The sequence below is a fragment of the Phyllobates terribilis genome, unplaced genomic scaffold (genome assembly GCF_046119375.1).
Source record: "Phyllobates terribilis strain yellow unplaced genomic scaffold, ASM4611937v1 Scaffold_449__1_contigs__length_1482836, whole genome shotgun sequence".
Lineage (NCBI taxonomy): Eukaryota > Metazoa > Chordata > Amphibia > Anura > Dendrobatidae > Phyllobates > Phyllobates terribilis.
In genome coordinates, this window is record NW_027363209.1 from 1,236,199 (window position 1) to 1,263,039 (window position 26,841).

General features: G+C 46.1%; 1 pseudogene; it reads left to right on the top strand.

Annotated features, from left to right (window-relative positions):
• Positions 1-23,955, top strand: part of LOC141229016 (zinc finger BED domain-containing protein 5-like) — a 44,382-nt pseudogene extending 20,427 nt beyond the window's left edge.
• The last annotated feature ends 2,886 nt before the right edge of the window (positions 23,956-26,841 follow it).

Consider the following 26,841-nt stretch of genomic DNA (forward strand, 5'->3'; position numbering starts at 1 on the left):
ACTACCTCCCTGCGCACTCTGGGATAGTGCCTGCGCAACAGGAGAACTCAAGGAATGGTCCGCTGCCGCAATTCTGTAACGTGCCAACAGCTCCTGCCGTTCCTGCACCATGTCCTGTTGTCGTTTCTCAAATACCTGCTGCTATTTTAACAAGCACTTTAATCGCTCAATAGCTTCAGTCTCATTTTCTGCTCCCTTCACAGCCATCTTTATCAGCTCCTGCATTTCTTCAGGACACTCTATTTTGCTGAAGAGCGTTTTCAGCTGGTCATCTAACACCTTCTACATTCCATCTGGGGATACTGCTCCATTTATAACCTTAGCGATATGCTGTTCACACCTGACACTTCGCACCGCTCTCCACGGAAAAATTTTCATGGCCCCACCAAGCCACATCAAACCAGGTTTCAGTGCGATGACAATTTTCGTAACCCCACCGAGTTACAGTTAGATGCTTTATCTTCGTGGCCCCGCCGAGCCACAGCCAGATGCTTGCATCCACGTTCGTCGTCCTGTGCCGTTACCCCTTGCAAACAGACTGCAGTTGCCCGCATTCTCTAACCAATTGTGAGGTAAAGCTATTGATCATGTTGAGGGGCACTCACTTCACTGGGTCAATTAAAGCACACGTGCAACGTTTTCCGGTAATCTAAAGTCCAGCAGTTTATTACACATCATAAACTGCTTATAACATAGTACATCTCAGTGGCTCGCAGGAATGGTTAGACACGTAATATCCTAGATCCATTTCAGTTGCAGCTATGCAAGCTTGACTTCAGATACAGTCTTCAGCAAGGTAACAACATCAATGTCCATATCAAGGACCGTCTTTTACCTTTGCCGGGTCTAGCTGCTTCTATCAGCTCTGTTCTGCCAAAGCTGTGGTTTAAGGCTCACCAGATGTGTTCTCCAGGCCTCTTGCCTTCCAGGGCTAATGATGTCCCAGGCACAGACATCAGGTTTCCTGACTCACTGTGTTTCAAATACCACCTGGATATATATCCCTCTGTGCGCACATGACTTGTGATGATGTCAGTCATGTGATCACTCACCTGAAGGGAAGGAGTGAACCCATGGGAAAGTACATGGTCAGCCAGAACACACCCCCTCAGACATTTTGGCAATTACAATGGTAACAGACGGACACCTAGACTCAACTTCCTCCTCACGTCAATCTTTCCTGACAACAACTGGCTTATCAAAAACGAGTTGACACTTTTTGTTGTTTCATCAATACCTCGTCACGAGAGTACACTCACTAATGAGATGTACATAAAACATCTTCCTGTATTGACCTAATATTAACTGATGTATTTACTGTACCCAAATTTAATAAAATCACCATTCTCACTAAATCCATTTCGGATCACTCTCCATTTGCTGAGGAAATTACCCTAGGCACCCTCGTACAAAACATTTTCCTCAGGAATTGTAACTCAACTCAAATTGGAATGCACACAAAGCAGTAATAAAAGGGTTCTTGATGAAAATTTCTTCAAGGCACAAGAGGAAAAGTAGAGAAAAAATAAAACTGCTTCAATAGCAAATTATACCTAAATAAGATGGCAAAACCTACTCTTCCTCTTTCCTCCTCAAATGTCCATCTGGAAATCCTTAAACTGAGACAAGAGCTCAGGTTGGAAATTTTCTCCTCCTACGATTCCCTTATCAAATCTTTAAAATTCAAATTATACTCTTCCCTCAATAAACCCACCAGATTTATGATGAACAGAATCAGAAGCAGAATTGACAAAATCAAATCCCCTACCGGCGAGACCAAATTCCACCCCAGAGACATAGCAAATACATTTGCAGACTCTTACCACGACATATACAACCTGAAACTAGATTCTTCCATACTATGTCCAGACCAAAACTTTATCAACTCATTTTTGTCAGACTTAAACCTCCAAAGATCAACCCCTTTGATTTAGACCTCTTAACAGCCCCCTTATCCACAGAAGAAATAGCAGATACCATTCATAAACTCAAACCTCCAAAATTCTCAGGCCCTGATGGGTTCGTTATTGAATACTTTAAAATTTTCTCCTAACTACTATTCCCCCAGTTAGCCCAAATCTTTAATTTCGCTTCCCTTCAAGGCTCTTTCCCCAAAGAAATGTTAGAAGCGACAGTTGTTATGATTCCGAAACCAAAAGGAGAGCTTGATCTGGTACCCAACTATAGATTCATCCCTCTCACCAACTCTGACATAAAAATTTACTCCAAGATATTAGCTGACAGGATGTAAACCATCTTCCCCTACTTAATTAATAACGACCAGATCAAGTTTGTAGGTCGACAAGCATCTGATGGTACAAGGAGACTCACTAACCTTGTTAACCTGGTCAACTCTTCAAATTCCCCTTAGGTCTTTCTCACTATTAAGGCTGAGAAAGCATTTGGTAGGCTCAACTGAGATACCTGAAGACAACCATCTCTAAATTTGGCTTTAATGACAAATTTATATCATTCATCTTTGCTCTTTACTCTAATCCAAAAGCAAAAATTTATTCTAATAACCATCTGTCCAAATCATTCCCAATTACAAATGGTATTAGACAGGGGTGCCCCTTTTTATTCTTCCTTGCTATGGAACCCCTTGCACAAAAATCCCCGAAATAACCCCTCCATCACAGGATTCCAGATGCCATCTCAATTCTATCAGATAACTTTTAACAATTTTTTCAAAAATCTCTTACTTTAAGATTAATTGCAAAAAATCCAAAATCCTTCATTTTAATTTAAGTGACAACATAATTAACAAAATAAAAAAATCAACAACATTCAGTTGGGAGGAGAAAGAAATTTTGTACCTGGGTATAATTATCATAAATAACATTAAATCCACAATCTCCGCTAATTTAGAAAGTATTAAAATAATTTCTAACGATTTTTCCTGTTTTGGTAATTCAGATCTCTCTCTTGAGTGGGAAAAATGTCAGTAATAAAGACATTCATACTCCGCAAAATTCTCTACGTATTTAGAACCCTCCCGCTCATCATTCTTTATCAAAATGTAATCAATTTTTTTTATCTGGAACTACAAGAAGGCAAGAGATGCCTCCATAAACTTCATAAGAATAAGTATAATGGTGGTTTAGGTCTCCCCAACATTTCTGCTTACTATTTAGCTAATCTGATAAAACGAAGCATATACTGGCTCAGACAGGAACCCCTACCAGCTTGGTTACCTCTAGAATCTGCTCAATAACTGTCCACTCAAGACTTGTTATTCAGGCATCTGTGTAAGTCTCCTTTATGGGAACCTTCACATCCCATTTTCCAGCATTTGATTACAGTCTAGAACAGTGAATCCCAAAGTGGTTCAGGTGGACCACCAGGGGTCCACGGGAGACTCGACGGGGGTCTACGTTGGCGTGAATAAAAAAAAAGGAGGTTCACGAAAATTTATCTGGTTTCGATATGATCTCTGAATACGGCGATGGCTGCACTCCCGGCCATCACCTCCGATGCACACATCTTCGCAGCCCGATCACCCCGCCAGGTCCCCATAACCTGCAGCCCCCCCACCCCAGTGCCCCCCAAACCAGTCGCCGCTGCAGATTAAACACGATCTGAATCTGGAGGACCTGTCATGATGTCAGTCATGGGCGGAGTCACCGATCACATGACTCTGACATCATCAAGAGTCCTTTTGCACGGACCACACAAGGGAGCACAGAAACAGCAAAAGGAGGTAAATAAACAGCACACCCACACAAAGGAACACAAAAGAGACAGCACATATGACTGAATCTAAGAAGAAATATCGACAGTACAGTGTTGATTATTTGAAATTTGGTTTTCTTCTGTACCACCCCACAGGACCTAAAAGGGTGCAGGGACGGACTTCTCCACAAGAGGCCCTCAGTACACACAGACGCCTCCACCTTTCCACCTCATACCACCAGAGGGAGCCCTGTTAGGGAGATATATAGACTGGAGGGTGGAGTTAGGTAGAGAGAGTGTGCTGACACTTTAGAGCAGCGAAGAAGCAGCACATTAGCTGCCGTGCTGAGGTTAAGTTAAGGCCTAAAGCACGTGCTGAAGCCTGAGGGCCTAGATCGTAGCTGGAAGCATGGAGAGGAGAGAGAAGTATCAGGTGGGGCGGAGGAGCATCTTAGGCTCACCCCAGAACACAAGACGGACACCGGGTCTGCGCCTACAGGGTCCTCTACGCCCAGTAGGAATAACCGGTATACCAAGGGGATTCTAGACCCCTGGTCAACCTGAAGCTGCAATTATCCAAAGAACTAGGAACCACAAAGGCCCCAGCGTCCAGGGATAGTGGTAGCCAGAGGAAAGTTCTTACCACCAAGCAGACAGGTGAGAGAGTACAGAAGCTAGGCCTAGTTCCAAGCAGGTCTGGAGCTTCAGAGAGAGAGAGAGGAAGAAACGTTCCAGGAGGCCTTCTACCCGCTCACTGGGGAGAGTCCAGAAGTGCACCCTTCCTACCAAGTACCATGGACCGTACCTGCCGTCTACACCATTAAAGGGACTGAAGCGAACCCCCTGTGTGCGTGTCCGTTACTCTCCCCTGACCCGGCTGGGCCACCTCTCGCCTGTGGGGGGGGGGCGGGTGCTGCTTCGCCTGTGGGGAGCAGAATCATCTCAGCTGCCATCCCATCACCCCCGGAGGTCCGCAGCAGTGCTGGTATCCATTACCAGGAACCACAGGTGGCGTCAAGAGACAAAACCGTTTATCATTCCTTCAAGCAGCAACCTCTTATTAAGAGTGACCCCAGGATACAGACTCGGGAGCAGACTGCCGTGACATCCGGAAGAAGGAAGAGGCCCGGGTACCGAGTCCCCCATATCCCCCTGGGCGAGACACCTCTTCCTGGAATCACGAACAGGATCTCGTGCCCGTTGCCACTGGGTACTGTGTGCCGTGTTTGAACTGTGTACTCAGAACTGTGGTGAACATCGCCGCCATTACCGCGTCACCGCGAGGGAAGAAGAGGGGCATAACCGCGGGAACCAGAGAGGCGTAACCGCGGGAACCAGAGAGGCGTAACCGCGGGAACCAGAGGGGCGTAACCGCGGGAACCAGAGGGGCGTAACCGTGGGAACCAGAGGGGCGTAACTGCGGGAACCAGAGGGGTGTAACCACGGGAACCAGAGGGGCGTAAAAGCAGGAACCAGAGAGGCGTGACCATTGGTACCGCGCGAAGCCCAAGCCCCGCCTCGCGATTTGACATCAGCTGCGAGGGAGACGCAAGGTCCTGCACTGAAGTTGCTCGTCAGGCAGTCCCTCACTTCCCGTCTGCGGCCTACCCGATTCAAGGAAAGAACGTAGGTTACGGTTTACTAGGGGGGCGCAACTATGGCCGACGACCAACAAAACGCCGGAGCACCGGTTAACGCTCCCGATGCTCAACTCGCGCCCGCCGCTGCTCAGGCCTGAGCAGCCGCCCCACCAGCAGGGGCCGTGACTCCAATAATACCCATGGCCCTGCCGTAAGGCCCTGGAGCAAAATGGCTTCCCCAATATGACGGCAAATCAGACACCCTGTCTGGGTTCAAAAGAAAAATATGCAGGGCATTGGACATGTACTCAATGACTGGTAAACAGAGAGCCGCTGTTGTGCTGGGACAATTGACTGGTGCCACAGAGTGGGAAATTGAAACCTGGCCAGCCGCAGACCAAGAATCTGTACCTATTATATTTAAGAGACTGCAAACTGTCTTTGAAAACCGCACTGAGACAGATCTCCGGATGAGGTTCTACCACTGTGCCCAGAAACCTGAGGACAGTATCCGGGACTATGCCTGGCGCTTACAAGAGGCCCTGAAACAGGTTAGTCCAGCCAGCATACATGATGAAGACAAAATGCTGACAGAACAATTCATCCGGGGGTTGAGGTCCCAGGAGGAGAGCAGAACTGTACGGTGGTGGGCCTTAGATCATCCAAATGCCACCTTTGACGCCCTGAAGGACATTGCTATTAAGGGTCTGCAGCCCCTGGAAACATCAGATACTGCTATCCAGCGTTACCAGGGTGGGGCCAACCCAGTGCCCGCAGCACCCACTGATCCTTCATTAGCAGCTGAGGCAAAATTGCAAACAGCACCCCCTAGCGAGCTGGACAGCCTGCGCTCTGAAGTGCACCAGCTAAGTAAAACCCTGACCACCGTTCTAAGCGGCCTGCAGCTATAGACGGAGCCCAAGCCGGATGGAAGGATCCTACTCGCCGACAGTCCCGAGGATGTCCCCTGGATGAGGAGAAGAAGAAGGACAACGCCACCTCGTGGGAGGACCAACGACCGACGTCGCCCTCCAGGAGTGCTCATCTGCTACAGTTGCCACAAGGCAGGCCAAGTCACACGGACCTGTCCTTTAAACGAGCAAACCCTGGGGCCGAGGGCCAACACCCAGGAGTAGACCAACCAGGCCCATCAGACTGGTACGACCGGTTTGTAGGAGGAAGGCCTTTCCTCTCCATCGTGCTGGATGGCATAGCAACACCTGCACTAATGGACACCGGGTCACAGGAGACCATCATACCTGATGTCCTCTACAAAAGGTACTGGTTCATAGATGAACTCCGCCCGCCAGACCCAAACCTCATCGTGTATGCCTCCAATGGCCTTACTCTTAACCTAGTCGGGGTTAAGGATGTGACAGTGAAGGTGGGAAGAGTGGAATTAAAGGATCAAGGACTGATTGTAGTAGAGTCTAACCCTGGTGATAAAAACTAATATATGATATTTGGTACAAATGTTGTTGGTAACTGTTTGGGAGAAGTGTTGTTCTTACTCCAACAGTTTGCTGACACTGCTAGACCAGGGCAGAGGATGGTGCTGCAGAGAGAGATTCAAGCCCTCCTGTACCAGAAACAGGTAAAACTAACAGGTGGTGAGATTGGTACAGTACGGGTGACAGACCCAATACCCATTGTGATTCCCCCAATAAGTGAAATGCTGATTTGGTGTAAAACAGCAATAGGTCTCAAGGGACAGGACTACCAGGCGGCAGTAGAGCCCATCAGCTGAGGACACAGACCTACAGTCCTAACTGCTAGAGGGGAAGTTGATGTGCGCAATGGAAGGGTACCCGTATGCCTCCTAAATTGTGGGGAGGAGGAAGTCAAATTGCCCAGATACGCCACTGTTTCCAGGCTGTATACTGTGAATAATAATGCCATACACACAGTGGAGGACAATGACTCCAAAGCTCAGCTTGAGGAATGGTGTCAACAGCTCCATGTTGGAACTGACGCCAATCCTGTCCATCAAAAACACGGTGTCTACAGAGTGGTTCAGGAATATGAACAGGTGTTTAGTAAACACTCACTCGATTTTGGAAGGATTAAAGAGATACAACACCACATACCCACAGGTAACCATCCACCCATCAAGGAGCGTTACAGACCCATACCACCAGCACATTACCAAAAAGCAAAAGAAATGTTGCATGACATGAAAAAGGCAGGGGTAGTAAGGGATAGCTGTAGCCCCTGGGCAGCTCCCCTGGTCCTGGTCAGAAAGAAGGACGGTAGCATGAGGATGTGTGTAGATCACAGACAAATTAAACGAATAACACATAAAGATGCATACCCTTTGCCCCGTACAGAGGAATCCCTGGCAGCACTAAAATCTGCCAATTATTTCTCCACATTGGATCTCACTAGCGGATACTGACAAGTCTCTGTTGCTGAGGAAGACCAGGAGAAGACAGCCTTCACCACCCCGATGGTGTTAGAACCCTCCTGTTTGTTTGTTTTTTCCTTCGTATGTTTTGCGGTCACATGACCATTTGCCTTTATATTCCAGCTCCGCCCTTTAGGCTGTGCTGGACTTTAGTGTTTGACTGTCTCTCTAGCCAGGTGCTTCTGTGCCTTTCTCTGTCAGTTCGCTTGGTCCTTCTGGGAGTGTACGTGAAGTTTTGCAGTTATTGAGTGATAATTCACTCTTTGCTAAGCTGGAGAAATGGGAGTTCGCTGTGCAGAGAATTAGTTTTTTGGGCTACATTGTCTCCAGCGAGGGCTTTGAGATGAACCCGGTGAAGGTTCTGGCTGTGCAGGAACGGCCTAGGCCTATTAGTTTGAAATCTATACAGAGATTTTTGGGTTTCACCAATTGTTACAGGAAATTCATTAAGAATTTTTCTATAATTGCTAAGCCTCTGACCGATGTCACCAGGAAAGGTGCGAATACGGTCCAGTGGAATACTGAGGTCTTTGAAGCGTTTGAGTATCTCAAGGAGAGGTTCAGTTCTGCCCCTATCCTTATGCAGCCTGATGAGACCAAGCCTTTTTTGGCTCGAGGACGATGCTTCATCGGTGGGGGTCGGAGCAGTTTTGTCTCAGGAGAACAGGGATGGAGTACATCCTTGTGCTTTTTTTTCGATAAATTTTTCGGAAACCGAACTGAATTATGATGTTGGAAATCGGGAGTTGCTGGCTATTAAACTCACGTTAGAACATTGGCGTCATTTTTTGGAAGGTGCTAGATTTCCTATTCAGGTTTCCACAGATCATAAGAATTTGATCTATCTGGATGCTGCCTAGCGCTTGAATGCCCGTCAAGCTAGGTGGGCACTTTTCTCAGTTTCATTTTTCTGTTACTTATATCCTTAGTACTAAGAATGTTAAAGCCGGTGCATTAACTCGCAGCTTTTCTCCTACGGTTGGTGCTGAGTAGAGATGAGCGTTGTTCGACTCGAACTGTTCGCCAATCTCAAATTCGAGATGTTTTGGGCGGTGTTCGAGCCGTTCGGCGAACACGAACGATTTGAAAAAAATATGGCTGTTCGAGGTTATGTTCGATAACTGTTCGTGCACCAAAATCATAACTGGATTATGTCTCAGTAATGCTGAAAATTAATGTTAATACGCAGTTTGAGTGTACAGCGGGGCGGGGGGAGGGGCAGGGGATGGATCTCTGCAGGAACAATGAAGATCTCCATTTTTTTTTCTCTTTCCCATATTTACAGTGGGGAGGTGCAATCTGTCAGCCTATCAGCAGCGCACACACGGAGCGAACTGCTTTTTTTCACACAAGCAAGGGCATGTGTCATTGGCAGTGTATGTCACATGTCCTTGCCCTATAAGACCCAGCCATTTTCCCCGTCGCCACCATTTTCTCACTGTTGCAGCTGCGTGTTAGACGGCACCGCTGTTGCTGTGTGAACTATACCTTGTTAATTTAAAGCCAATTTTCGCACAAATCTACAGATAATTTGGGAGTAGGGAATAGTTCTGATTGAAGTCCTTTTAAGGACTAGGTTACAGCATTTCCTACGACTTTTATCAGGCAGGTCTGTGCTCTTAAATAGATAGGTTGGGAGTAAAGACTAATTGTAATTGCAGTCCTTTTCAGGACTAAGTTACATCAGTTCCTATCAGTTTTTGCCAGGCAGGTCTGTGCCAGTGCTGTGCAAGTTTTTTTCACAGCATTTGGCTAAATCTAGCAAAGCTAATCCTTTTTGGCCTATTGCAGAGTGTGTTAGTCAGTGGAGTAGCCTATCTGTGTTGCAAGCTACACAACCTGTGTATAGAATACCAATTTTTTTACTGAACCTAGTGAAGTAAAACCTTTTGGGCATAGCATCATTCTATTAGTCCATCTATACTGGCCTCCATCGGGTTGCAAATTGAATATAATTTTTATCAGCATCTAGCTCTGAAAAAATATTTGGCCTTCTAGCAGAGTGTGGGACTTTCTCTATTAGTCCATCTATACTGACCTCCATCAGGTTGCAAATTAAAAAAAATTTTTATCTGCATCTAGCTCTGAAAAAATATTTGGCCTTCTAGCAGTGTGTGGGACTTGTTCTATTAGTCCATCTATAGTGACCTCCATCAGGTTGCAAATTGAATATAATTTTTTTCTGCATCTAGCTCTGAAAAAATATTTGGCCTTCTAGCAGTGTGTGGGACTTGTTCTATTAGTCCATCTATACTGACCTCCATCAGGTTGCAAATTAAAAATAATTTTTATCTGCATCTAGCTCTGAAAAAATATTTGGCCTTCTAGCAGTGTGTGGGACTTGTTCTATTAGTCCATCTATACTAACCTCCATCAGGTTGCAAATTGAATATAATTTTTTTCTGCATCTAACCCAGACAATAGTTTTGGCCTAATACCACAGTTTGGCCACTCAGCTCTGCTCGGTTCCCATCCATTGTTTTTTTGTGCAAACAACTCCAGAGTTGTGAATTAGTTAACCACCAAAATGAGTGAAAAAAGGCCTGCTGCTGGTGGAAAGGGGAATAGGCGTGTTGGGAAGGGGAAAAAAGGTTGTGTCGTGGGGTAGGTGTCAAAGCAACAGTAACATCTGCAGAAGAAAGAATATCTTCCAGCCAAACTAAAATGTCTACTTCTTTTAGCGGACAATGTGATTAGATCCCTTTCTTACGGCCACGCCAATCGCTACAAATTCCAGATGAGGCACAAAAATAGCAGGTGCTTCAATGGATATCAAGTGCTCCTTTAAGTGGGCTCTCCTCCACATCAACTTCAACATCACAAATACTCCAGTCCTCAGAGGTGTCACCCCAATCGCACTTGCTTCCTCACAGCTCCCAAATCTCCAGCTGCCCGTCTGAGTATGAGGTAGAACAGATGGTTGAGTCTGCAGAGCTGTTTACTCATACTATAGCCTGGGAATCAGAGGTCGGCTCCAGCGCTTCTGTGAATCCAGACGAGGAAATGATCTGCACTGATGCCCAGAATCTTTATGAGTCGGATCCAGGACCAGACGCAGAAGGTTCTGACCATAATGTAGACGCTCATTCCCAAACTGTAACTCCTGTTGGTGGACACAATGAGGAAGACGATGATGAGACTCAAATACCTGATTGGAGCGACAACTTTAGTTTTTTGTCAGGGCAGGAACAGGTTGGCACTGAGGACGACGGGTGTGAGAACACACAGGGTGATGATGATGAGGTTGGAGATCCCACTTACTGTCAACCCACAGTCAGCCAAGAGATGAGGTCAGCAGAGGAGGTGGAGGAGGATGCTAGTGACGACGATGTCAGGTTGCGCCTTCCTGGACAGAGACGTAGTACTGGAAGCACGTCAACAACTGCATCCTCAAACACAACTCTGCCTCTGACCACAAGTCGTGGTGGCTCTTCAGGTCACATGGGTGCTAAGCCTTGCATAGCCTGGACATTTTTTCAGATCGATAAAGATGACCCAACTCGTGTTATCTGTAACATTTGTCAACAAAAGCTAAGTAGAGGCCAAAAAATACATCGTTTGAGTACTTCATGCATGAACCGGCACATGGACATGAAGCATAAGTTGCAGTGGAAAGCTCACACTGCTACAATGCGGCCTAGCCGACCGGGCCAACCACCGTCTGCCCCATCTTGTGCATCTGCGGCCTCTTCATCCTCTGTGACTGTGAGGACAGCAGTCACACCTGTTTTGGGACGCAGATCTGCCACCTCTTTACCCGCAACAGCCAGCGTGATTGGCAGGTCATCATTTTCTTTGGAGGTGGTAACACCAGCTGGTGTTGAGTGCTGTCCGACATCGATAGCACCACCTTTGGATCAAGGCAAACTAAAATGTCCGCCAGCATCTTCCTCACAGACCGGCAGTTTGCCGGGGACACCCTTATCAACCCCGTCTAAGCACAACAGCCAGCCCTCGGTCCCTCAGATGTGGACAAGTAAAAGACCATTTCCTCCTAGCCATGAGAAAGCTAAGAGGTTGAATTTCACCATCTGCAAGCTCTTGGCTACAGAAATGCTGCCTTTCCGCCTGGTGGACACAGAGGATTTTCGAGACCTTGTGTCCGTCGCAGTGCCCCAGTACCAGATGCCCAGTCGGCACTACTTCTCAAAGAAAGGTGTGCCTGCGCTCCACCAGCATGTCGCACACAACATCACCGCTTCTTTGAGAAACTCTGTGTGTGACAGGGTACATTTCACCACTGACACTTGGACGAGTAGGCATGGACAGGGGCGTTACATGTCGCTGACTGGGCACTGGGTAACTATGGTGACAGCAGGACAAGGGGCTGCTGTCCAAGTCTTGCCATCCCCACGAGTTGTGCGTCAATCCTCTTTATCTCAAAGTTCCTCCACTGCTTCTGCCTCCTCAACCACCTCTCGGTCCTCCACCTGCACCCAAAGCCTGTCTGGTCATGCCACAAGCTTTCTAACTGCGCAGAAGGGATCCTGCACACCTCCTTACTATGCTGGCAGTAGGGCTCAACGTCATCAGGCGGTTTTTACTTTGAAATGTCTGGGAAATGTGAGTCACACAGCTGAGGAGTTGTGTTCAGCTCTGGAGAACCAATTTCATGAATGGTTGTCTCCACTGGACCTGAAACCAGGGAAGCCCGTGTGCGACAATGCTGCAAACCTGGGTGCGGCCCTTCACTGGGGCAATGTCACACACGTGCCTTGTATGGCTCACGTGTTGAACCTGGCTGTCCAGCAATTTTTAGCCCACTATCCCAGACTAGATGGCCTTCTGCAGAGGGCACGGTCGCTGTGTGCTCACTTCCGCCGTTCGCATCCCGCAGCTCAGCGACTTACATCTCTACAGAAGTCGTTGGGCCTGCCACTTCAGCAGCTAAAATGCGATGTGCCTACCCGGTGGAATTCAACTCTGCACAAGTTGCAGCGACTGTGGCAGCACCGACAAGCCCTGGTGCAATACGTTCTGACGATTAGCCTGGGCCAACGAGATCCAGAGGTGGGGCAAATCATGCTGGAGGAGTGGTCTCAGATTAGGGACCTATGCACCCTTCTGCACAGTTTTGAAATGGCGACGAAGATGTTTAGTGCTGACGATGCCATTATCAGCATGACTATTCCGGTGATTTACATGCTGGAGCACATGTTAAACAGAATTCGGAGTCAGGTGGTGGCACAAGAAGAGGTGGAGGAAGTAGAGAAGGAGGAGTTGTATGCGGAAGGGCTAACATCTGTAAGGTCCAGACGGTCGGCAGCACCAAGGCGGCAGGCATGTGAGGGTGGGGGAGATGGTTTTACCAGGGCGCATGGTAGCAGCCAAACTAGTGAGGAAGGTGCAGGAGCCCAGGAAGAAGTGGATGACGAACTGATGGAAGACTCATCAGATGAGGGAGACCTTGATCACATTTCTGTTGTGCGAGGTTGGGGGGAGAGGACAGAGGAAGGAAGCATGATTGTTACCTCGCCACCAACACAACAGCGACTTGGTACTCCTGGATGCGCAAGACACATGAGTGCCTTCTTGCTGCACTACCTGCAACATGACCCTCAGATTGTCAGAATTCGAAGTAATCCTGACTACTGGGTTGCCACATTCTTAGATCCCCCACACTCTTCGATCAACCTTTTCATTTTAATAAAGACCAAAAAAATGGTCATTTTTGAAATTATAAGCATTAGCAGGTTATTAGAAACTGAAATCAAACAGTTTTCAACTCAAAACTTTATTCTAGGTTATGTTACATTTGCACATAGGACCCCTTGTTCGAAAGGAGCTTCTGAACTCTCTCGTCCATTGAATTTGTCAGGTTTTGGATGGTTTCTGCTTCAATTGTTTTGCATGAGGACAGAATACCCTCCCAGAGCTGTTGCTTAGATGTGAACTGCCTCCCGCCATCATAGACACTCCTTTTGATGATGCTCCAGAGGTTCTGAATGGGGTAGAGGTCAGGGGAGCATGGGGGTCACACCATAAGTTTGTCACCTTTTATGCCCATATCAGCCAGAGATGCAGATGTGTTATGTGCAGCATGAGACGGTGCATTATCATGAATGAAAATGATGTTGCTGTGGAATACACGGTTCTTCTTCTTGAACCATGGCAGGAAGTGCTGTTTGAGAAACTCCACATACATTATGGAGTTCATCTTAACTCCTTCAGGGATCCTAAAGGGGCCGACAATCTCTCTCCCCATGATTCCAGCCCAAAACATTACTCCACCTCCTCCTTGTTGGCGCAGTAGCCGTGTTTGCGTGGGGTGTCCATCAACCAGCCATCCTCCACTCCATCCATCTGGACCATCGAGCATTGCACGGCACTCATCCGTGAGCAAAACAGTTTTGAAGTCAGTCTTCATGTATTGTTTGGCCCACTGGAGCCGTTTCTGCTTGTGTGAAGTGGATAGAGGAGGTCGACAGGATGGCGTACGCACAGCTGCAAACCTCTGAAGGACCCTGCATCTTGTTGTTCGGGGGACGTTGGAGGCACCAGCAGCTTCAAAAACTTGTCTGCTGCTATGACAAGGCTCTTTTGCCGCTGCTCTTTTAACTTGACGCAATTGCCTGTAGGAAAGAGTTCTCAATTTGCCCTTATCAGCACGCACACGTGTGTACTGTGAATCAGCTACATACTTCTTGATTGCCAAGACACTTCATCCTGATCATCGCACAATGTTGATTGTAGTCATGTCTTGACCTAAACACTCCACAATTTGTTGCTTCTCAGCAGCCGACACATCCTTTTTCTTTCCCATTTTGGCAGAAAATGTAGGCTGCTTAATAATGTGGGACAGCCTTCTTAAGTAGTCTTGCCTTTCATTGGACACACCTGCCAAACGAATTAGCACAGGTGTCTGCAATTGCTTACAGTGATATAAAGAGCCCTGACACACATCACCATCAATATGAGTTTAACTGACAAACAAACAAATTCTTCCCTTATCACTCCTAAACACTTTTTGCATAATAATTTGGAACACAGTGTACATGTGCTTTTCCACAAAACACCAGTGGTTCACGTAGTGAATCTTACAGTTCTAACTTGCCAACCGTGGTCTGTATGGAGTTGTTCAATAAAGGGCCCAAAATTAAGATAACATAGACGGGAGAGGTCTCTATGACTAGGAATTCCTAAGTATTTGATACCCTGTGAGGGCCAGGCAAAGGGAAAGTTGGACTGGATGGAATCTTGCATGGATTTGGGGAGGGAGACATCGAGGGCCTCAGACTTCGCAGCATTGATTTTAAAATTTGACCATGTAACAAAGTGATCTATTTCAGCCATAACAGCAGTGATGGATATATGTGATTGAGTGATATATACAAGGACATCATCAGCAAATAGAGAGCACTTGTACTTGGTGCCTCCCACCTCAATCCACCTAATATTGGGGTTATGGCGAATTGATGAGAGCAGGTGCTCCGTCACTAGGATGTATAAGAGAGGGGACAGAGGACATCCCTGCCTTGGCCCATTGGTGATTATGAAAGGTGATGAAAATGTTCTGATGCGCCCCCTGGGCCTTGAGACACCCGGAGCCGGACCCTTTTTGGTGGATGCTGGTGGTTGTAGTCTCCGTGGCGGCGACCCGGTTCCGTGGCTCAGGGCGGTCAAACCAGTGGAGGAACTATTTATGTGGCTTTGATGTTTAAATGTCCGACTACGCCACCCGTGGATTGCGGTCAGAGTGAACCGCCGCTGCAGGGCAGACAGCTGAGGCTGGTGTTGTGGGTGCAGCAGCGCGTAGCATAACTCCACACGGGAGGAGTATAGCCTCAGTGCAGTGTATGCGGAGGATAGGGGTGATGGTGCAGGGCAGCAGCAGTAACGACACGGAGTCAGTGATGCAGTCCAGGGCCTTTACTCACAGTTCTTATTATCCAGACCACTTCTGCAGGTAACGGCTGCCCACGTCGTACTGTGCTCACCAGGTGAGGGGCTCAGATAACTTTGGAGCGCTTCACAGGACCCCCTTTGTGTGTCCTTTGTCTGGCCTTTCTTACCAACCCTTCTGTCCGGCTGCCTCGGGCCTCCTCTTGGTAAACTTGGCGCCAGTTTCCCTGACCCTATGTGGTGCCTTCCTAGCGGGTGTAGCGAGGGGCGGCGCCACATAAAATGTCACAGCCTCCGGTTTCTAGCTGAGGGTCGTTTCCCGCCTCCACTAGTTTCGGGGACCGGTCTCCCACTTTGGCCTGACCCCTCCACGCAGGTGGATTCGGGCGTGCGGTGGCAACTCGCCCGTCCGCACCCCTGGCATCCCTTCGTTCCTCGTTCCTGGAGCCTTTTCCGCTCCTCTTCCTTCCTTCTCCCTTTTCCAGGCCTGGGCCTCTGTTACTAGGCCCGCCTCCGGAGCAGAGCTCATGCAGAGTCCCTGCTCCCTGTCACTTCTGCTCAGACTTCTCTGCACTGAACTAAGATGGTGCCCACCTTTCATACTCCCTTCTCAATGCACCCAGGAACTGCTTCCTCCCTGCTCCTGCACTACAGGGTTCTCCTTCCTCAGTGTTCCCTCCCCCCACTCCAGCCAGGGAAAAGGACTGTCGTGCCCATCTCAGGGGCATATTGGTCGCCCTGCCCCACGGCAATGAGGTGTAATGCATGCAGGTGTCGGGTCCTGATCCACACTCCATCCTTACCTGAGAGTGAGATATCACACCTCTGGGTGAGGTGCAATACCTCTGTAGCAACCGAGCCCTCAGGGTGCTACAGTTCCATTTATCTTCAGCCTAGGTGACGTATTGTGATACAGGGCCGTAATTTTGGCTATAAAAGGGTCCCCTAGACCCCTACCCCAAGCTTTTTAAGAGAATAATATATGGCGTGCCAGGAGACTCTATGGAATGCTTTCTCAGCATCCAACGAGAGTATCTAATTACAAATTTTTAACTGCATCTATCCCAGGAAATACTTTGTGCCTAGTAGCAGTGTCTGCTAGTCAGCGGATTATCCCGGCTGTTAAGCAAGCTACACCACCTGTAGTTTGGACACTTAATTTTTTCAAAGGAAATGCTTCGGGACCACGGAATACTCAGTGAAGAGCATAAGGAGGCACCCCAAGGCATAGGGGCTGGGACTGGCGGTAGGACGCCTTGCGGTGAACAGCTGAGCTCGATCCTTATAAAAGCTTTTTAACTGCAGCAGCTTTAGTGGACGCTACTGGAGCTGGAATTACGCGGCTGCTGGCATGAGACTTGCCCTCCAATAGAGCCTTGTAAAAGGATTTAAAGTGTATTCATTCAAATTAGAGAGACAATTTAAATTAAAAAGCTTAGAGCTGCCTCCACCACAGGGGGGCTCGCTCGAACCACCAGCAGACAGGCATCAGTATTGGGAGAGGGGGGCTGGCTGTCAGGGTCCACCGCGGCTCTGGCACAAACCCGGCGACACGGAGGTGGCACGGGCAGGAACGAACTGGCCGTGTCGGCTTCTCACTTTTTGGATTTTAGAAGGGCATGACATGCCTATATCTGTGTCTCCCCCTCCTTTTACTCCTCCACCTCTTTTCTTTTCGCATGACTATATGTACTTGTCACTTTTCCATGTGTTAGTTATGTCTTCTGAGCAGTTTGTCAGCTTTTGGACACCTGTGAAGGTGTTTTATATGTGTTTCTATGTGTTTTTGTTTGCCTGCCATTGGTTTTAATGGTGTTCGAAGGTGTTCACCGAACCGAACTCGAACAATACGGGGGTGGCTAGCATTTTACAGAAAGGAGTTGTGGTGGCGGCATTGGACTCCGTCTTGGAAGATGGGATTCTAAAACCTCAGGATGATGACCCATCTAACACTCCCCATGGGAGGATGTTTGTGCCTAGAACCTTTAGGAGAGATTTGTTTGTGGAGTGTCATGAGTCTCGGTTGGCAGGTCATCCAGGAATTTCTGAGACTAAGAGACTCATCAGTCGCAGTTTTTGGTTGCCTGGATGGTAGAAGTAAGTCATCAAGTGGGTGCGTCAATGTACTGTGTGTGCTAGGACAAAGGCTTCACATACCCCTGCTGCGGGGTTGCTTTGTCCTCTGGAGGTTCCTAGCGCAACTTGGACGCATCTCTCTATGGATTTTATTACTGATCTTCCTGTGTCCGAGGGTTTCACTGTCATCTGGGTGGTCGTGGACCGTTTTAGTAAGATGTGTCATTTGGTTCCATTCATTAAGTTGCCCTGCGCCAAGACACTCGCTAAGGCGTTTGTTAAGGAGATTGTCAAGCTCCATGGCGTTCCCACGGATATTGTTTCTGATAGAGAACCTCAGTTTGTGGCTCGCTTTTGGCATGCTTTTTGCGACAGGTTGGGAGTCCATTTGTCATTTTCGTCTGGGTATCATCCTGAGTCTAATGGACAAACTGAAAGAAAGAATCAGGATGTTGAACAATTTTTGCATTGTTTTGTGGCAGACAATCAAGAGGTGTGGTCTGAGTTTCTGCCTCTCGCTCAATTTGTTCTTAACAATCATACATCCTCCTCTGCTGGGTGTTCTCCTTTTTTTTGTTGTACTGGGAGACATCTGTCTTATGGTTCGTTCTCCAAATTGGGGTCGGCGGTGCCGGAGGAGAATTTTTCTGGTGATTTGGAGAGAGTTTGGACTAACGTACGTTGCAACCTTCAAGAGGCTAACAAGAAGTCCAAGAAGTATTTTGACAGAAAACGTAAGGAGGTTTTGTTTACTGTGGGTGACATGGTTTGGTTGTCCTCAAAGAACCTGCGGTTGAGGATTCCCTCAAAAAAATTGGGTCCTAAGTTTGTGGGGCCATTTAAAGTGCTTCAGTTGGTTAACCCATCAGCTGTTCGGTTGGATGTCTCTACTTACTAGATTAATCCTGTGTTTCATGTTTCCTTGTTGAAAAAGGCTGATGTATCTGATAGGGATGCCACTGTCACAGATCCTCCTGTGGTGGAAGACGGCGAATATGAAATTTCTCGTATCTTGAATTCTAAATGGCATAGAGGGAGATTGCATTATCTCTTCGCATGGAAGGGTTTCGGTCCAAAGGATAACTCCTGGGTAAGGACGGATGATGTCTCTGCCCCTAGGCTTGTCAGAGCTTTCCACAGGAGGTTTCCGGATAGGCCTGGAGGATCCAGAGGATCCTCATAAAAAAGGGGGTACTGTTAGAACCCTCCCGTTTGTTTGTTTTTTTCCTTCTTGTGTTTTGCGGTCACGTGACCATTTGCCTTTATATTCCAGCTCCGACCTTTTGGCTGTGCTGGACTTCAGTGTTTGACTGTCTCTCTAGCCAGGTGCTTATGTGCCTTTCTCTGTCATTTCGCTTGGTCCTTCTGGGACCTTTAGTACCTTTTTGTCAGTTTGTATTTTGGTGTTCTGCTACATCTTCTCTGTTTAGGAGGTGTCCCATTTTTGTCCCAGTTCTTAGTTCTTTTAGGGACCACTTCCCTTATGCTATAGGTCTCCGTTCAGACTAGCCGAGGACTTAGTCGGGTCTGTTCGCTAGGAACAGGCAGACCTCTACATCGTAGAGATTCAGCTTAGTCTTACTGTAGGGACAGCTTTCCCCTATCTTTCCTTAGTTCATATTGCAGATCATAACAGATGGGATTATGCGAATTCAACAACATGCCATTTGGACCCTGCAATGCACCCGGAACGTTCCAAAGGTTGATGGGAGTGTTGCTTAGGACACCGGAACTTTGAAACAGTGCTGTTATAACTGGATGATGTTATCGTGTACTCAAGTACATATGAAGACCATCTAAAACACCTGGCAGAGGTATTTGAGGCATTGTCCCGGTATGGGATGAAAGTAAAACCTTCCAAGTGCCACCTGCTCAAACAGAAGGTTCAGCTCCTGAGACACGTGGTCAGCTCAGAGGGAGTAGCACCAGACCCTGAGAAGGTCACTGCCATCCAGAAGTGACCTGAACCAAAGAACATCAAAGAAGTACGTCAATTCCTGGGGCTGGTCGGGTACTACAGGAGGTTCATTAAGGACTACACCAAAAAGGCAGCACCTTTACAAGATATGCTAGTAGGACAGTCCAAAAGAGGTAAAATTTCCCCATTCCAGTGGGGCAAAGAACAGGCTGAGTCCTTTGCATTAATGAAGGAAGCCCTAACCGGTGAGGAAATCCTAGCTTACCCTAACTACAGCCAACCTTTTCTGTTATACACAGATGCCAGCAATGAGGGACTGGGACCTGTGTTGTCCTAGAAGCAGAACGGCAGAGAAAAGGTAATTGCTTATGCCAGTAGGAAGCTTCGCCCTACTGAGAGGAACCCAGAGAATTACAGTTCCTTCCAGCTGGAGTTCCTGGCCTTGGTCTGGGTTATTACCGAAAGATTCAAACATTACCTAGCCTCAACTAAATTTACAGCCTTTACCGATAATAACCCCTTGACACACCTGGAGACAGTCAGGTTGGGAGCCATGGAACAGCATTGGGTGGCCAGATTGTCGAATTACCAGTTCACAATCAAGTACCGGGCAGGTCACAAGAACACCAATGCTGGTGCCCCATCAGTCGGACACCGATGATGAAGTGTATGACCTAGAAGAAATTGAATTACCTGCTTTCCACAGAAATGGAATGGTCCAAGAGCAACACGCCTCCAGAAGACATCATGGTAAGACACTAAACCCTTTACCTCATCACAGCTGGAAGGAGACCCAGGACAGTGACCCGGTTGTCAGTCTCATCAAAGGACTGATAACCCAAGTAGGTTCTCACCTGGAGAAGGATGCTCCTCCACGAGCCAAACACCTGTGGAATGAAAGAAGCTGGCTGTTCATCTACAGAGAAAACCTGTGCAGAAGGTATGTCAACCCCAGAACCCATGAAATGGTGTGGCAGATTGTGGTACTCAGGAAAGATATCCAGATGGTGTTAAGAGGCCTACCATGACCAAGCAGGTCATTTTGGCTGGAAGAAGTTGGAAACCCTGCTGAAGGACCGGTTCTATTGGGTTGGAATGCGGAGTTCCATAAAAAGGTGGTGCTGGAATTGTGGGCTCTGTAGCCTCAGAAGGAAAGACTACGGAAGTCAGAAAGCACCCTTGCAGTCCATCAAAACAACCCAACCCCTGGAGATTGTCGCTCTGGATCACGTCAAACTGTCACCCAGCAGATCAGGCTATTCCTATGCCCTGATCATGGTGGATCACTATTTCCGATTCCAGGTGGTAGCCCCTGTCATGGATCAGACAGCAGAAACTGAAGCAAGAACATTGCAAACCTACTTCTGCAGGCCCCGCCTTTGAAGCTGTATTATTCAAAGAATTCTGTCACCTGTATGGATGCAAGAAGATCCGGACTACACCATGTCATTCTCAAACCAACGGTATGTGTGAGAAAATGAATAACATCATCATAGACCTGTTAAAAACCCTACCTTTGGAAGAGAGGAACCAGTGGCCAGACAAACTACCTGACCTGGTGGATCTGTATAACCACATACCTGTGAGTTCTACTAACTGTACCCTAGCATACCTCATGAGAGCAACACCAGGAAAATTGCCCATGGACCGGGAACTCGGAGTGGTAGAACCTACTACAGATATGTCCACTGAAGACTGGGACAAAAATCGGAAAGAGCAGTACAGGAAAGTACAGGCCTGTGTTGAAGAAAGCCTAAACAAAGTAAGAGAAAGACAAGAAGACCAATATAATAGCATGCATCAGCTGAACCTTTGGCACCCGGAGAAATAGTGCTAAAGCGGAAAAGAAGAGGTCACAAGCTCAATGACCAGCGGGAAAGAGAGCCCTACACAGTGTTAAGTTCCTGATTTGACAACACCAAAACCTGCGCGATCAGCAAGGATGGAGGTAGGACAACCACAACAGTCTCAAGAGACCACTTGAAATTGTGCCCAGGTCTACTAAAGACACAGGAGGAAGAAGTACCTCTTATAAGACCGAAAAAACCCAAGGAAGATGTAGTTCATACAGTTCTAGGAGACTTCCCCACGGACTGGCCTCAACTTGATGTAGCAGTTATCATACCAGTGATACACTTCTGTCAGCCACCAGAAGGTTCTCCACCACAAGAAGAACCTGTGAGCACCCTAGAGGAACCGGCTCAGGAACAGGAAGAGTCCCCAGTAAGAGGAGGATCACCAGTTGAAGCAGAGCCTAAGCCCAGTAAACAGTGCACTTGCCAGTCCTATAGAGATGATGAGGCAGTTCTATAAATTACTTGCACGTAGACCTGATAGGTTAGCGGATAGTGCACGCACGTCAGAGACAGACACCAGTGCTATGTAGATCAACGCGCAGCACACAAGGCCAACTCCCTACCAGGTATAGGGAATAAAGTACAAAAGCCTAAAGTGTAAAAATTTGTCAAACTTGGACATAGTTAGCCAGTTGAGTATTGCCTATTGTTATTTATTGTGTGCCTTTGATATGTGTTATTGTTATTATAATTGTAATTGTGGTTTTTACCAGGTTACAAAAATGCTTCAGTCCAGGAGTACTGAATTGTACTAGGGGAGGTGTAGCACCCTCCTACCCACAGGTATCACAGGACCCAAAAGGGTGCATGCACGGAATTCTCCACAAAAGGCCTTCAGTACACATAGACGCCTCTACCCTTCCACCTCATACCACCAGAGGGAGCCCTGTTAGGGAGATATAAAAACTGGAGGGTGGAGTTAGGTAGGGAGAGCGTGCTGACACATTAGAGCAGGGAAGAAGCAGCATGTTAGTTGCTGTGCTGAGGGGAAGTTAAGGCCTAAAGCACGTGCTGAAGCCTGAGGGCCTAGAGCGTGGCCGGAGGCAAGGAGAGGAGAGAGAAGTGTTAGGGGGGTGGGGGCAGAGGAGCATCTTAGGCTCACCCCAGAACACAAGCCGGACACTGGATCCGCGCCTACAGGGTCCTCTACGCCCAGTAGGAATAACCGGAATACCAAGGGGATTCTAGACCCCTGGTCAATCTGAAGCTGCAACCATCCAAAGAACTAGGAACCACGAAGGCCCCAGCGTCCAGGGATAGTGGTAGCCAGAGGAAAGGTCTTACCACCAAGCAGACAGGTGAGATATTGAGAGAGTACAGAAGCTAGGCCTAGTTCCAAGCAGGTCATGAGCTTCAGAGAGAGAGGAAGAAATGGACCAGGAGGCCTTCCACCCGCTCACTGGGAAGAGTCCAGAAGTGCATTCTTCCTACCAAGTACCCTGGACCGTACCTGCCGTCTACACCAGTAAAGGGACTGAAGCGAACCCCCTGAGTGCGTGTCCATTATTCTCCTCTGACCCGGCTGGGCCACCTCTCACCTGCATCCCTTCCATCAACCCTGCCCCAGGGGGACCCGCTCCGCCTGTGGGGAGCAGAAACATCTCAGCTGCCATCCCATCACCCCCGGAGATCCGCAGCAGCGCTGGTATCCATTACCAGGAACCACAGGTGGCATCACGAGACCAAACCGTTTATCATCCCTTTAAGCAACAACCCCTTTTTAAGAGTGACCCGGGAGCAGACTGCCATGACATCCGAAAGAAGGTAAAGGCCCGGGAACCGAGTCCCCCATATCCCACTGGGCGAGACACTTCCATCAAAGGCAGACAAACGATTGCCCATATGCCTTTTATGCAACAAAGTTTTGAGCAATGACTCTATGAAACCATCGAAGCTCGAAGATCATCTAAGAAGGTGTCATCCTGATAAAATAGGTAAAGGTTTTAAATATTTTCAAACATTGAAGGAAAAATATGAAAAGAGACCCACCATGCACAGTATGTTCGCTTCAACATCTCAAAAGTAACGATGATGGCTTGCGGGCATCTTACAATATCTCATTACTTATAGCGAAATCTGGAATACCGCACATCATTGGAGAACAGTTAAATTTACCCGCTGTTGAAGAGGTTTTAAAAACTGTTCTGCACAAACCTATATTTGACGTACTCAAAAGAATTCCTTTGAGTAACAACACTGTACAAAGACATATTGATGAAATGAGCTCTGATATTGAAAGCTTCCTGTGTAATTATCTGAAAACAACTAATTTTTCTATTCAACTGGACGAGTCAACTTTACCTGGTAATGAAGCATTATTATTGGCTTATGTTCGATTTGTTATGGACGAAGAAATCCATGAAGAGCAGCTATTTGCAAAAACTTTGGAGACGGAAATTAAAGGCGAATCAATATTTAATGTCCTGAGTGATTTTTTTTAAGGAAAAATCGATTCCTTTTACAAACATTATTTCGGTGGCAGCAGATGGAGCTCCTGCCATGTTCGGGCAATATTGTGGGTTTATAAGCCATCTTAAAAGAATTATACCAGGAGGAACTGCAATTCACTGTATCATCTACCGACAACACCTGGTAGCGAAAAATTAGAGTAATAGATTGCACCAATTGCTTCAATTTGTGATTAAAGCAGTTAGCAAAATAAGAAGCAATGCGTTGAATATCCGTTTATTTGCACAATTGTGCGACGAAAATGATGACGACTTCCAACGATTGCTCTTACATTCTGAAGTAAGCTGGTTGTCAAAAGGTGCATGTTTAACAAGATTTTACTCACTTTTTGAATCAATTTTAGAGTTTCTAAATTTAATTTAAAAAAAAGGGGTTAATTTCAGCTTTTATTGAAAAATTTAAATTTATGAAGCAAAGTATTAGTCGGTGCGAATTCTCAGTTTCCAAACTTGTCACAGGCAGAATGTCTTAATGAGGATATTCAGACATACGTTCAACATTTAAATGCCATGCATGATGACTTCAAAAACAGATTTATTTGATGAAACGGAAGTGGCGAATGTGGTATTAGGAGCTTGAAAAGGCTATCAAACATGTGGGCTGCAGGCAGAAATACCCGAAAAATATCCCGGGCTGTGAGAAATTGCGAGAAAACTATTGATAGCGTTTCCCTCGTCATAACTTGTCGAAAAAAGTTTTAGTGTCATTACAAATCTATTAACAAATAAAAGGAGCAGATTGAACATCACAGAACGGGGGGATTTGCGGTTATTCCTTACAAAACTGAAGCCAAATATTGATAATTTGCTGTCGATCCATCAAGTACATCCTTCCCATTAAAATTATGACTGTTTTTTTTTTAATTGTTGATTTGCATTGTTGAAGTTACGGTACGTTATTAATGATTAATTTTAACTCTATTAAGTCTGTATTCGTATTATTTCAATAAATAGAATACAAGAAAATATACTATTTTTATTTTTACCACTACGAATTTAGGGTTGGAACTCAGGCGCGAAGCAAATTTCCATCGTTAGATCTAATCTTCACATTTTTGCGTTTTGGGAATATGGCAAAAATGTAGCAGCTAGGGGTCCACCGAAACCAGTAACATTTTGAAAGTGGTCTACGAGAAAAAAAAGTTTGGGAACCTCTAGTCTAGAAGATACTGGCAAAACCCTGCAGAGGATAATATAAATTTCAATTATCACCTCGTGGATTCAGTCCGGAGTTAAAAAAAATCAAAGATGTATACAATGGAAACAATTTTTTTACCTTCAGAGATCTCAAAAAATCTAAATTTGGCCAGCTATCCTCAGTTTTTTTTTCAATTCACAAAGAACACGTCCAGAAATTCCTTCTTAACAAATCCCTGAAATTAGAAATACTATCCTCCTTTGCAATATCGACCATAAAAAAATTTTGACACCAAAAATCTATACAACTGCTTCAACAAAAACAACATTATAGTTAAAAATGTTTATATGTTAAGGTGGGAATCAGATTTAAATATCTCATTGCACCTGAAACAGTGTGAAATGCTATTAGCTACTCCTATGCCTCTAACATTTCTATAAACTATTAGTTAGATGGTACTATACTCCCTACAGACCATCTCATATAAATCCTGAAAATTCTCCACTATGTTGAAGGAATTGTGGCTTCCCTGGCAACTTGCTCCACATTTTTTGGAGTTGTCCTAAAATAAAAAAACTTATGTAAACAAATTTCCCTTACCATAAACAGATTTCTTAATAAAACACTCTTGATTACTGCCCAGATGGCTCTCCTCTCTATTGACCTAGAAGACATAGATCTAACTGTTAGATATGTTATTAATTCATACTTTCCTAGTGGTTAAAAACTCATTAGCCTACTTTTGGAAAAAACACGATGTGCCTAAACTATGTGACATTTTGGAGAAGATTTCCATACACAACTTCCTTGAACTCCGATTTGCCACCAATAATAATTCTCTTACAAAATACACTAAGAAATGGGATTGTTGGATTTCACGTTTACCAATCCTTAGTTTATCTATCACGAATGCTTCCACTTCTGCTCCACATTATTATGTGAACGTATTGATAGTTTATACCGGTCTACTTTTATTCTTGCATGGTATTGACGACCACACTTTAAGTTTGATTAGATTATACTATGCTTTCTTATGTTTAACAATATCTCATATTGTATACGATGACTATGTTGTTTTACCTTGTTTTATAATGCGATACTATTCATTGCATTTACGCAACACAGTGCTCTAATTTTCCCCTCCCCATGGTTCCCTCTCCCTATTCCCCTCCCAATACACCTTTTAAAATTCAATGGAACTATTGGAAAAGAAAACCAAGAAAGCTAAGGAACTAAAACTTTGGTGGGATTCTACCTCCCTTAAAATTTACACTTCAAAAGAGATGATTCCCAAGGGATTGCGCATTAAAAAAAATGCAACCACATCCTATACATAAACTTTTCAATCTGAATGAAATCTTATCCTCAGTGTTTGCGCCAATAGACATTAAAGATAGAGAGGGGAGGAAGGTTAGATTTTAAAATTACGACCAATCTATGGGATCTTCGAGTTCTTATTCCTCTGATGATTTATCTGAGGTCTCTACTTATACCATGACAAAAATAATAAAAGAAAAACAATGAAAGAACAGTATATTCTAACAAAAATGGCGCATGAGGGCAGGAAGAAAACAGAGGATAGAAGACAACGCAACAGGAACAGATATTAACTTGCCCTTTATAGAATGTTTCCAGCTACATTTTGTCAGCAAAACAGATATCTCTACTATCAAAGGGTTTAGATTTCGCACCAACAAGAAAATGTGATATTTTCAAAACTATTTTGGTTATTAATAGATTTGCCAGAAACCTTAACTTGAGGTGTCATTTTCAAGAAGACGACATTGCTGGTTATAGTACCAGAGTCTATGTACAAGAGGGTTGTGATACCATCTTGACTTAAGTACCTATTTTTTTCATTTCAGGAGTTGAGACATTCATCATCCT